Source organism: Ptychodera flava, chromosome 5 (assembly GCF_041260155.1).
Source record: "Ptychodera flava strain L36383 chromosome 5, AS_Pfla_20210202, whole genome shotgun sequence".
Classification (NCBI taxonomy): Eukaryota; Metazoa; Hemichordata; class Enteropneusta; family Ptychoderidae; genus Ptychodera; species Ptychodera flava.
In genome coordinates this window covers 25,986,368-25,999,049 of record NC_091932.1, presented here as the reverse complement: position 1 = coordinate 25,999,049, position 12,682 = coordinate 25,986,368, and positions in this window count along the sequence as shown.

Here is a 12,682-nt window from a genome sequence, read left to right as displayed (position 1 = left end):
AAGGGGACAAGAAACTGCAGTCGGACAGATGAGGAAAGTCATCCTGTATCGTAAAAGGGACAATAGTTGTAAAGTTTTCCTTCAGTTATACTTTGCTTGTAATTGTGTAAAAAGCACTATTATTGTATAACAAGAAACTTATAACAGCCTAAAGGTTAATATTTAACTGCACTTACATATATGCATATATAATAACACAATAGAGATGTAGCAAGGGAATATATCTAACAGTTTACTTGTAAACTACCATGAGCAGTCAAATTATACTTTTGGATGAAATTTCAATATCATATTTGTTGTCCATGCCTGCACTTTCAAACACCCTTTCGATCAATTACATTTGTACGAATAGTCACTCACTTACAAAAACAGAGATTTAGTTGGTTTAGTATTGTTAAATAATTATTCATAGTTTTCTCATAGATGCCATGTATATAGGGAATCAACATTTCAGAGGAATTCCGAAATCATCCTCGTTTGAAAATTGGATTGCTCGCCAAAAGATAAAACAGAAGCAAGTCGTCACAATTGAAAACCACATAGAAACATAGCACAAAAATACAGACAGAAAGAAAGACAGGTATATATAAATACTCCATGTTTAATTCTGTAAGCTTGGTCGAGAGACGTACCCTGTAACGCTATGCTTGTCAACATAATCATACCAGTCATATCGTAATAGTCTATTCCTGGTATCTGGTGGTGCACAGTTTTTGTTGTTTACTGTCCATTTTCCTGGACTCACAATGAAGTCTGTAGGGATTTGTTCAATTGGTTCCTGACCGTCAATCATCTTTTCCAGAAGGGAAATCCCTGAAACTGAAGTTTATAGCCGTAGAGAACTGTATTTGCCTGACATATCTGCTTATAAGAAAGAACTCTTCAATGGGAAAAGTTTTGACATCTGTGTAAGGTTTATACAATACGAAGAGTGACTATACACATAACACATATTCAGTTGTAAAACCTTGTGGGCATTTTTCACAATAATATACTTATTTTTGTACTTTCTTCGCGAGGATCTTCAATTTGCTACACTTAATTACAGAGAAAAATGAGTGCTGACATCCTCAAGTCCTTAAGCATGAAATGTTGACATTATTGTCCTCTAGCCCTATAAATAACTGAGGTTCAGCATGTGACGGTCATGTGACTTTTGTTAAAAAACTTTACACAGATGTCCTATGTAACAAAAATCAGAACTAAAAGTCTATTGGAAGGCCGGAATTAGATTAATAAAGTGCAGGAACATGGTAGGGTCAAAGGTCAAGTTCATCCTCAATTTTTTAATGTGCAAATTTGTCCCCTGATGGTCATTGTTCAGTACTCACTAGGCCTTTGGACTCTTACACAGGCCCGAATAAGCCATTGCTATAGCTTAGCTGCAGAGGTATAAAGGGAGGTCAAAGGACATTGAACAATTTAGAAAAATAATACTTTAAAAATCTTTTTTTCAATAACGCCATGGCCAATAACCTTCAAATTTGGTATGTAGCATCTTAATAGTATGGTTTTAAAACGTTTTTAACAGATTTTTATGCCAATTAGGTGGAATTCAAGACTTTAATAATTAATAACAGCCAGCTCATGTGACCAATCAAAATATGAAGGGTCAGGCTCACCAGTACTCAGTATGCCTACTAAGCCCTGCAAGTTCGAAAAGAAAAAAAAAACTTTGCAAAGAATTAATGGAAGAAGACGAGGGAAAAGAATTACGCTGCAAGCAGTGATGCCGGGCCAAAAGGAATCTTAAGTGAGAAAAATAAGGCAAATGTCATCACAGAGGGCAAAGGTCATCTCAGTTACATGTCTTTGTTCCTATTGCTACATCTGTCAACCAAACACAAGACCACTAGGTTCATTGGCCAGCTCCAAGTAAGATATGTACACAATTAATGAGGTAAAGGATGTGGCACTGTAAGGTCTACCATCACACCTAAAATGAAGATAATAGCCCTTGTGGTTACTGATTAAGAGGAAAAATAAGTATATTTGAGGTCAAAGGTTACAGAAGTCATGTGGCATTTTGTCAACAAATCTTTTCTCTCACAGTTATTCCTGTGTACCAATAATAGGACCCCTCATTCAATTAAATAGCCCGGAATTAGATATGCACATAATCAATGAGTAACATGACGTTGCACCGTAAGGTCAACCATCTACCCAAATATGAACTGTATAGCTTTGGTGGCAACTGATTTTTACGTATATAAGTATATTTGTGGTCAAAGGTCATCAAGGTCACGTGACATTTTGTCAAAAATCTTTGCTCCCATAGTAATTCCTGTGTACCAAAATTAGACATCTGGTTCTATTACCTAGCCCCTAATTACATATGCACATAATAAATGAGAAACTAATGTGGCACCATAAGGTCTAGCATGCCACCAAAGTAAAAAAAGAAGTAAATTTGAGGTCAAAGATCACCGAGGTCACGTGACATTTTGTAAAAAATATTTGCTCCAACAGATATGCCTTTGTACCAAAAATCAGAACTCTAGCTCTTTTGGCTAGCCTAGAATTAGATATCGGCATTATTAATGTGGCACATGATTTGGCACCATAAGGTCCACCTGCTACCAAATATGAACTGTATAGCAGTTATGTGTTACTGATTTAAAGGCACATAAGTATATTTGACGTCAAAGGTCATCGAGGTCACGTGATATTTTGTCATAAATCTATGTTCAAATAGTTATTCCTATGTACCAAAAATCAGACCTCTAGCGCTTTTGGCTCGCTAAGAATAAGATATGTGCATAATAAATGAGGTATAGGTTGTGATGGTCATATGACATTTGACATTTGTTAAAAAGCCTTTCCACAGATACTTGCCCAAAGTACCAAAAATCAGAACTGTAGGTCTAATACGAAGGCCAAAATAGATATGTGCATAATCAATGTGGTAGAGAAACATGCCAGGGTCATAGGTCAAGTTCATCCTCAAAATATTGATTTGCAGTTTGATCCCCTGTAGGTCATTGTTCAGTAGTCACCAGCACTCTTGGACTCTAACATATGGCCGAACAAGCCATTGCCATAGCTTACCTGCAGTGGTATACGGAAGGTCAAACGTCATTGAAAAATCAGAAAAAATTGCGTGGTCAATAACCTTCAAATTTGGTATGTAGCATCTTGGTAGTACAGTCTGAAAAAGTTTCTTAACAGACTTTGCAATTTTTACGCAAATAAGGTGGAATTAAAAAATTAATTAATAATAACATCCAGGTAATGTGACCAATCAAAATATGAAGGGTCAGGTGCACCAGCACTCAGTATGCAAGTTTGAAAAGGCTGCGCACAAGGGTTATGGAGAGCTAGCATTGCAAATAATTTACAGAAGAAGAAGAGGAAGAAGAAGAAGAAGTGATCCTGAGTAAATGCAATAGGGGCCAAGCCCCATAGGGCTTTGGCCCCTGAAGATGTTATTCTGAGTAAATACAAGGAAACCCATGCAGAGTAGTTATATATTTCATATATAGTTGCAAGCAGCAATGAAAGGGCCCAAGCAACCTAATTGTGTCAAAGAAGTCATATGCCATCATAGTTATCCTAGTCATGGGACTTTAGGCAAAATTATGATAATTTCATAATCATGCCTCTCAGATCAGATCTCTTGCTCTATTTCCTGCTCTCGAAATAAATATGAACATAATGATGAGATAAGTGATATGGCAGCGTCAGGTCAATATCAAATAAAATTGTATAAAATTTGCGGTTACTGATTTATATGTCTGTTTGGGAAATTTAGGTCAAAGGTAATAAGATATTATTAATATATTATTGTTATTATATTATAATTTATTATTATAACATATGCTCATCATTGATTAGGCACATGATGTGACACAATAAGGTTGACCATCTCACCAAATATGCAGTGTATAGCACTTGTGGCTACTAATTATAGGCATACGTTAAATAAAAGGCCAAAGGTCATCAAGATCACGTGACATTTTGTCATAAAGCTTTGATCCCCTAGTTATCCCTGTATACCAAAAATCAGACTGCTAGCCAAATGGTTAGCCCAGAATCAAATGTGCACATAATTATTGAGGTGCATGATGTGACACCAAAAGGTTGACCATCTCACCAAATATGAAGTCTGTAGCCCTTGTGGCTACTAATTTATAGGCATACGTATAAATAACAGGTCAAAGGTCAAGCCAATGATCGCCGTTTCTGCCATTTGCAGGTCCATGACTCTGAGATATTTAGACTGCTTATACAAACTGATCTCATCCTCTTTCTTTCTTCTTTTGCTTCTGTCAATCAGCATCTGTTTGATCTGCAGATATATGACACTGCTTTCTTCAAGGCACAACAACTGGAAAAGTGATCAATCAACTTGTACAATCCCACTCGACACATCCACAGATAATACATTGCCTGTTGCTTCACCTCTGACCTCTGGATCATTATCCGGCAATCCATCAACTCTTGATAGTGCTCAATTACTTGGTTGCAAAGCCACACTTCATCAGAATTCCAAGGAGGTTTGGTCCACTACCGCTCAATTTTGATGAATTTGTCGACTGACTATCCCTGTGAGCACATGTCAGCTGGATTCTGGCGGGATTCAACATAATGCCACTGACTTGGCGTGGATCCCTCTCTTATCAAGGTTCCCCTTTTCACAACATAGAAGTGAAATCTACTGTTTCATTGCTGATGTAGCGTAGAACAGTCAAAGAAAGTTTCATCAACTTGAACTTTTAGCTCCTCCTTCAAGCTCTTGTTTACCCGAACTGCCAGCGTTGCAGCTGCCAAATCCATACCAGGGATTGAGATTTGCCTCATCGGTGCTACCCACACTTTACCCATCAGTAAAGTACAATGAAATTTACCGTGTTCTTTTACAATACCAATGTATGTAACGGAGCCATAAGCTAACTCATTAGCATCTGAGAAATGATGAAATTGGGTGGTTACTGGTTTTCCAAAAGCATCTGGCTTCAGACATCGCTCTACAACTTAGTTTTCTTCCAACTTCAGAAAATCTTTCCTCCATTTCTCCGAACGTTTCTTGAGCTTACTAGGAATTTCTTCATCCCAGCCTAACTTGTGTTTACACAGGTCCTGAAGTATGATCTTTGCCGGCAGTACTGCTAGAGCTAGCTGCCATCCCAAAGGGATCAAACACTGAGCTCACTATTGACAAAATTCCTCTTTTTGTCGCTCATTTGTGTTTCATCCTGATATTCAATCCAACTCTGTCAGATTCTATATCCCGCTCCATACCAAGTGCTCTCAATGGGTAAGTGATCTCGGTCAATGTCTTAATCTTTAATCTCCTTTGCCCTGTCTCTTTCTGGAATAGACTGCATTATTGATCTTTTGTTACTGACCCATTTGGTTAGTCGGAAACCTCCTTGTCCACACAGTGCATGAACGTCCTTTGACAAAGACCTTCAGGCTTCATCCATCTGTACTGACTTTAACATCGCCTACGTAGAAGTCTTTTAGAATGGTACTAATGTTTTCTTCATTATAATGCTCTCTACAGTCTTCTGCTGCTCTTTTTAGAGTGGAGTTGGCACAACTTGGGGAGGACGTTGCCCCAAATATGTGCACTTTCATCCTTATTCCTCCAGAGGTGATGTGCATGTCCTTCTGGCCACCACAGTAAGCACTGAAAGTCTCGACTAGCCTTAGGTACTATCACTTGAGGAAGCATAGATTCTATTTCAGCCATAAGTGCTACTGGCGATTGACGAAAGTGTGTGAGAACTCCTACCAATGAGTTACTGAGATCTGCTCTTTGCATCAGTTCTCTAGTCAAAGAAGTTCTTTGAACTTTGCCCCACAATTATAAACAGTTCCAATCTTCTTTTTCTGGGGTGGTATACCTCATGATGTGGGATGTACCACTTCAATCCTTCTACACACTGCAACTCAAGGTCTGTTACTTTTTCAGCATAAACTTTGTTCAGAATATCTTTCATGAAAGTCTTGAAGTCTGTGTGATACTGTTGATCATTGGAAAATTTCTGCTTAAGTTGTGTTATGCTTTGTTCTACTGCCGATCTGTTATCTGGCATCCTTACATCAGAATGTCGAGAGGATAGAGGCGCCTGATACTGACCACCTCCATACTTTGTGTCAGTCACCATCATGTCCATAAACTTGTCATCTTCCACTGACCTTTCAGGCTTATCATCAATTCTTCTTTCGCTAAACTGTTGATTGAAGAAGTTTGCCAACTGCTGTTCAATTGGTGGTTCCACTTTAATCATATTAACTGATGCTCGAACCTCTGTCTCCGGCCCCTATAAGAGGTCCATTTACAGCCCATCCTAGTAAGGTTCTGACAGCATAAGGTCCTTCATTCTGGCTGTTTATAACTTCCCATGGTTCAAATGCCCTCGGTACGTTGTTTCCAATTAACAGCCCTATGTCCGCATCAATACCTGGCAAACGTACAACACTTAAATAAGGCCACGTGCTATGTCTTTCTGTGTCACTATATCACGTTCAGAAACAGGCATTTCATCCTGGGTATAAGTGATTGGCAATTCTATCACATTCTTTCAATCCGGATCTGTGCCTTCTAGGCCTTTCACAATATAACTGTCGACTAGTTAAGTTCTTGCCATGGTATGGAGATTCAACTTGGTTTTTCTCCCTCCAACGTTCAACTGCTGTCTGATTTTGTCAGTACAGAAAACTGCATCACTGCCATTATCAAGAAATGCGTATGTCTGCAAAGACACACCTGTGGATTCCCTTACAGTTCACCACTACTGGCATAATTACTGGACCACCACTGAGTTCCTTGACTGAAATTCTGGCACCCTTCATCGACATATCCAACTTTGGTTTTACCACTGCCACTGTCATCATTGTTTGCTGTGGTACCTTCCCTTACGGAAAACCTATGTCCACAGTAGATGAGAGTAGATCTACGGACCGTCTGCAGTAGACTTTATGTAGATCTACATCAGGGTTTTGTAGATGAACAGCCACAGCAGTTAGTCTACATGAAGCTTTGTCTACAGATATTGTCCACACCAGACATGACTATGTCTACATTTCATACTAACTTCGTCTACGCTTGATCTACACTGATCTACCATCCAATCTAAGGGAGTTTCATCTACAAAATTCACTTAGGCAAACAAAGACTCATCTACTTCTAATTCAAAAATCACCATCTTGTCTACATTTAATCTAAGTATTGTTTCTTGCTGTATACTATGTCCAACAATCCAATCTCTTCAAATTCTATGATTGGCAAACTGCAGGCTCCATGCGAGAAGGCATCAGTAAAAGACAAGACATTTTACCTTACATTTGAATATATACTGTACAACAATAGAGAGAAGAAATTAGTGAATTAATTTTCATTTCATCCTAAGGCACTCCTGTTTAACTCGAGAAACACAAATAACACGATTGGAACTAAATTGGGATAATTGCATTGGCAGAATTTCTCAAGAATTTTAGAAATTTCTCTAATTTTACATCATATTTGCTTACCATCTTTAAAATTGTATACACATTTTACGATGCTGTTGAAATCTTATGAGTAAGAATCAGTGCATGATAGTATCTAATGCAATATTGTTCAAAACATATGAACAATATTCACATTCGAATGAAGATACGAGAGTTTGACTGTAGTTTCTTCATTACTGAACCACTAGTAATAATCTCAGTTTGTCATTTTTCCTCGACCAAAATGAAGCTTTTCGATTGACTTACAGGTACGTCAGTCAGGGTCTTTTAAAATGTGCCCTGACTCAATTTAATGTTTATGAAGCCTTAAATTCATGAAAAAGTCAGGGGCATTTCAAAAGTGCCCTGACTCAAAATTCGTCAATTAGAGGAATTTTAAGCATTTTGTTTCGTTTCTTCAGTACATTTACACAAAAATGAACTTATTTTCATAAAAATGAATCCGATGAAAGAGGTATCATATAATCGTTGTGTTTTCGTTGTTTTGTCCGATGAGAACAATATTTCAAATTTTACTCTATTCTATCATTTTGTAAAATTTCAGCTGTAAAAATTTCGATTCCGTTACATTTTCCTAATAATTACTCTCATCCAATTTCCCCAAATTAGTTCCAATCGTGTTAAACGCAAAATATCACAGGGATCAAACTACAATTTTGTGGTAAAGTTAAAAATGTAAAGATTATCCAGTAATTAATTTTTGAAAAAGTGACTTTAAAGTGAATCACAATAAAAAGAATAAAAAAAATCAATGTTTTCATTGATACTTTCTTCAGATTGGTCAATACAGTAGCATCTAACCACGGGCCGGACCCTGATCTAATTCATAAGTTGTTTTTTAGTTATGTGACTATTACAAAACTTCATAAATATGCAAGTGACCTATTTGTTAACTGCAACTTTATTTCCTCGGCTTCATATCCAACAAACAATCAAACGAACCTGTTTGATATCTCAGCTGCTTTTAATTGTAAAAAATAAAATCAAAACTATCTTCGTATAAAACTTTCTGAGTATCATTAAGTCACTTCTGAATCGTGTGAAAATCAGCAGCCACGGCCCTATCTCTCGGTCAACTTACAAATAATTGTATTGACATTGTTATCATTGCCACATAACAGATAAGACTACGTTACAGCGTTATTTTGGCAATGGCATTTCAGTACGCATGCATAACACGAGTCAGCTTTAAAATTACCAGTACTGTTTTAAGTAATTTCTTCACCTGAGCGACGTATTTTCTTGCATTTTCATGAAGAGTTCGCGCATGGACTGATCTCCCCACCACCTTTCAGCCTCCACCTCTTGCTCTTTCAGAGCAAATAACCTTGTAACTGGCTTCGATTTCCGGGTCAACTGTGAGAGTTGACCTTATGCGCATGCGCAATCAGAAGGCGCCATGTTTTCAACGGTTCATCATATCAATGCATATCGGGGAGAGAAGCCAGCCTGCTCACCATTCGTACTTCAACAAATCTTATTTTTCAAGCACATTTTCGTCATCTGTACACCTTGGAAACAATGTGACATCAATTCTGATATGCATAGAAAGTGTTCCGATCGAGAATTACATCGGGTTGAGACATAGGTTGGCATCGATAACTTGACGATGGCAGTGCCTCTACACTGCCAGTATACAGCTGTACTGGTACTGCGGTAATTGTAATGCAACTTGTAAGGTAGGCCCGTGAGCTTGAGGTAGGCAAGGTTTGTTGATCGCCTGTTTTAATACCACGACCATATGAATTTTGATTGTGTAACATGTAGAATATTTCAGTGCTAAATTTTGTAATAAAGCGTCGTTGAATGTACTGAAATGCTTTGTATGCAGTTTATTCTGTTAATCATGTAATGATGTATGTACAGTTGAGAAAGATTTTGAAAAATTTGAGTAGGCCTAAGCATGCACAATGTTCTACTCTCTATTTCGACCTGAATACCACTCATGATCGGTCATTGAATGATTTATTTTTCCAGCGTGAGATATCTTATGCAAAGGTCCATCGATACCATGGTGCTCAGTGAAGTTGCCACCAAATTACATCAAACGGATGTTGTTGTGATATGCAATATTGTGATACTCATCATGAACTGCAGCCCTAGCCTGTGCTACACCATGGCCATCGGTCAATTTTTAAAGTCTAAAAATTGATTGACATGTTAACATACTTACATTTTCATTTTCAACACTTTTGCAAGATCTCCATGCCTCACTAATTTCTTGTTCTTTGTCTAAGCTACATCTTATATGTAATTTATTCCATCTACATCTTGTCTGCCTTTCATCTACATTTTATCTACTCTCTAAACTATGACCTGATGATTAATATGCGCAAAAGTAGACAAAGCAATAGATCTACATCTTGTCTACATGTCATCTACCTGAGATCTACATTTCATCTAATTTTTCATCCACATTTTGTCTTCATTTCATCTACTCTCTGAACTATGACCTCATTAGTATGCACAAAAGTAGATGAAGCAGTTCATCTACTGCCCAATTAAAATAAAGTCTACTGTAGATCTAATGTGGACTAGATGTAGATCTCAATTTTCCGTAAGGGTTCTTCAGTCTTTTCTCTGTGCAACACTGTAGGGTGTGTTCTCGTACACGTATATCAGATCAGCCTACTATAGCAATCTTTTACCAGGTGATTAGTTTTCTTGAAACATCCATAGCAAAACCCTTTAGACCGCAGGAACTTTAGTCTGTCTTTAAAATGTTTGGTCATCAATTTCTTACAACTGTTCAAGTTGTGTGTGGTTTCTTCACAAAATGTACAAGCCACAGATGACTTGGTTTCTGTGTTTACAGCAAAACATGTACCTTTAGGTGTTGGGCTTCTAGCTCTTTTTCTTTTGCTGTGCACTATTTAAATTTCAAAATATCACATTTGACATTAGTTCCACTTCTTTACTCACAAACCCAACCAGATCTTTGAATACGACTGGACGTGTTTGTAGTAACTCACGCGTTTTCCTTTCCATGATTCTCTGAGTTTATATGGCAATTTATCCACGAGCATCTGTAGATTTTTGTAGTGGTCTAACTCCCTCAAGAGATGATCACCTGTCATGGCATTTTCACATTTTGTTAGAAAAAGTCAAAATTTATTAATTGCAGTGTTATCTTCAGACGTAATATATGGCCAATTTTCTGCTTGTTTGGCGTATGCTTGAGCTATCCTGTGGGCGTTGCCATATTTCTCTTCCAGTAACTTTCTGGCCCTGGTGTACCCCTCAACTGGAGTCATATGCACACAACTGCTCACTATTTCTTTAGGGTCATCATCAGTGTACTGTTCTAAATAGTAGAGTCTTTCTTCACCATCATTGTCTTCGATTCGATGCTATGTTTGAATGCTTGAATAAATGATCTATATTTCATTGGGTCTTCCTTCAAGACTGGTATTTTCTGAGGTGGAATGCAGCCCTCTTATTGTGGTCAATCAGTAACTTAGTCATCTGATTTTGTTGATGCATCATTGAGACTGTTATCACTTTTACTGACAGGGTCTTGGTGATCTTTATGAGTTATTTGTTCATTATGTGTGGTATTGTCCAAGTCTGGTTGTCCTTCAACTTCACTGACCTGATGAGACTCGGCAGACAAATACTGATCCACATTGACACCTCTAGCATGGTCCTCATACTGTTCATACACTTTGATGTTTGCATCCTATGCTGCAATTTCTGTGTTGATCTGTAGAAATTCCATTTTCCTTTAATTTTCCTCAATCTCTTCTTCTTCCCTTCTGCATATTTTGGCTTCAAATTCTTGTAAAGGTTGTTTTTCCTTTACAGCTGCTGCTTGTACTAACAGTTCAGCTTTCTTTGCTGCTGCGTTTATTTTGAATTCATTACTACACCTTCTACTGGATTTACTGCAAGCAGATACCCCACTTCGTCCTGCACATGATTTTGCTGTTTTTAATACATGCACCTTTGTCCAATCTGTGAGACACTATTAGCAGGCCTTACACCTATTTCTGGCTGTAGGGCTGTACTCTCAGCTTTTGCAGCCAATTCTCCACTTGTCTGCAGGAATTTCATAGACGAGGTGCTACCAGCTTCTGATAATCTTGTTTCCTTTCTAGTTCGTCTTATATCTGATGATATTTGCTATCTGCTGCCTTATAGTTTCCATGCGTCTTATCCCATGATTGCAATTCATTTTTACTAGCTCTATATTTCTTGTATTTTCCATCAAAATTTCAATTGATTCATCTTTCCAGTCACCTGACCACAAGCAGCTGATCTGAAACCTTTTAACATTATTTTTCTTCATCTCGTGTCTTATCAGTTTGTACTGATTCATGCTTTGCAGTTTATGCTCACTGTTCACTTCTGTTCACCATCTACAGTGTTAGTGTCCTCCACCACTCCTTCTTCACCTTTAACACTCATCATGGCTATTTGGTACTATGATATTGCTCAAATATATTGTCACTGCTTCAATATTACCAGACGCGTTAACGCAATTGACCTTTAATATTAATTAGTTCTGTGTATACGCCGTAGTTTCACCGGTCCGTTATGCACTGCCAGACATGTATTTCCGTTGCCTTGTTGTGCCGCAGTCTCAGCTAGATAATGTCTGTAAACTGCCCAAAAGTTTCCTAATCCGATCATGAAATATTTCTCTCAGAATTTCTGTACGCCTTACTAGACGGTGTCATGTTACTTGCAGTACGCTCACTATTACGTAGGCCTTCCAGTCGTTCAGCACATGTTCAACTCAGCGTAGAAATGTGCTTCATTAATCGGCCTTGATGTACAGAGTCTTCTCTGTCCCACAAAAGTGTTACTATATTACTGCAGCCCACTGGTCCCTACCTTGTCCTTTGCAGTTCCTCAGAGGGAGGCGGGCCTACCAAGTTTACTGATTCAGTCTAGCCTAGCCTTGAATAAACGACTCCGTGATGTAGCTGCTACTCACCTTGCTGGTTCAACCAAGGTCATCTGTCTGTCGCTTTTCAGACACACAATTCACGTTGTGTTGCATTTTAAGATGCTTTCTGCATCATTTAATGCCTATAAAACACTGTAACAGCTCACTACAGAAAACTATACTACCGTCGGTAACGCAAAACCAAGACGAAACCGTAAAACTTTTGTATTTTGGTTCGCCGACCCTCTGACCTCGTTCAGTCCTTGATCAAAATGATCTGAAAGTGAATGTCAATGAGCTGCGCCCTCTACGGCAGACTATACACAAACAAAC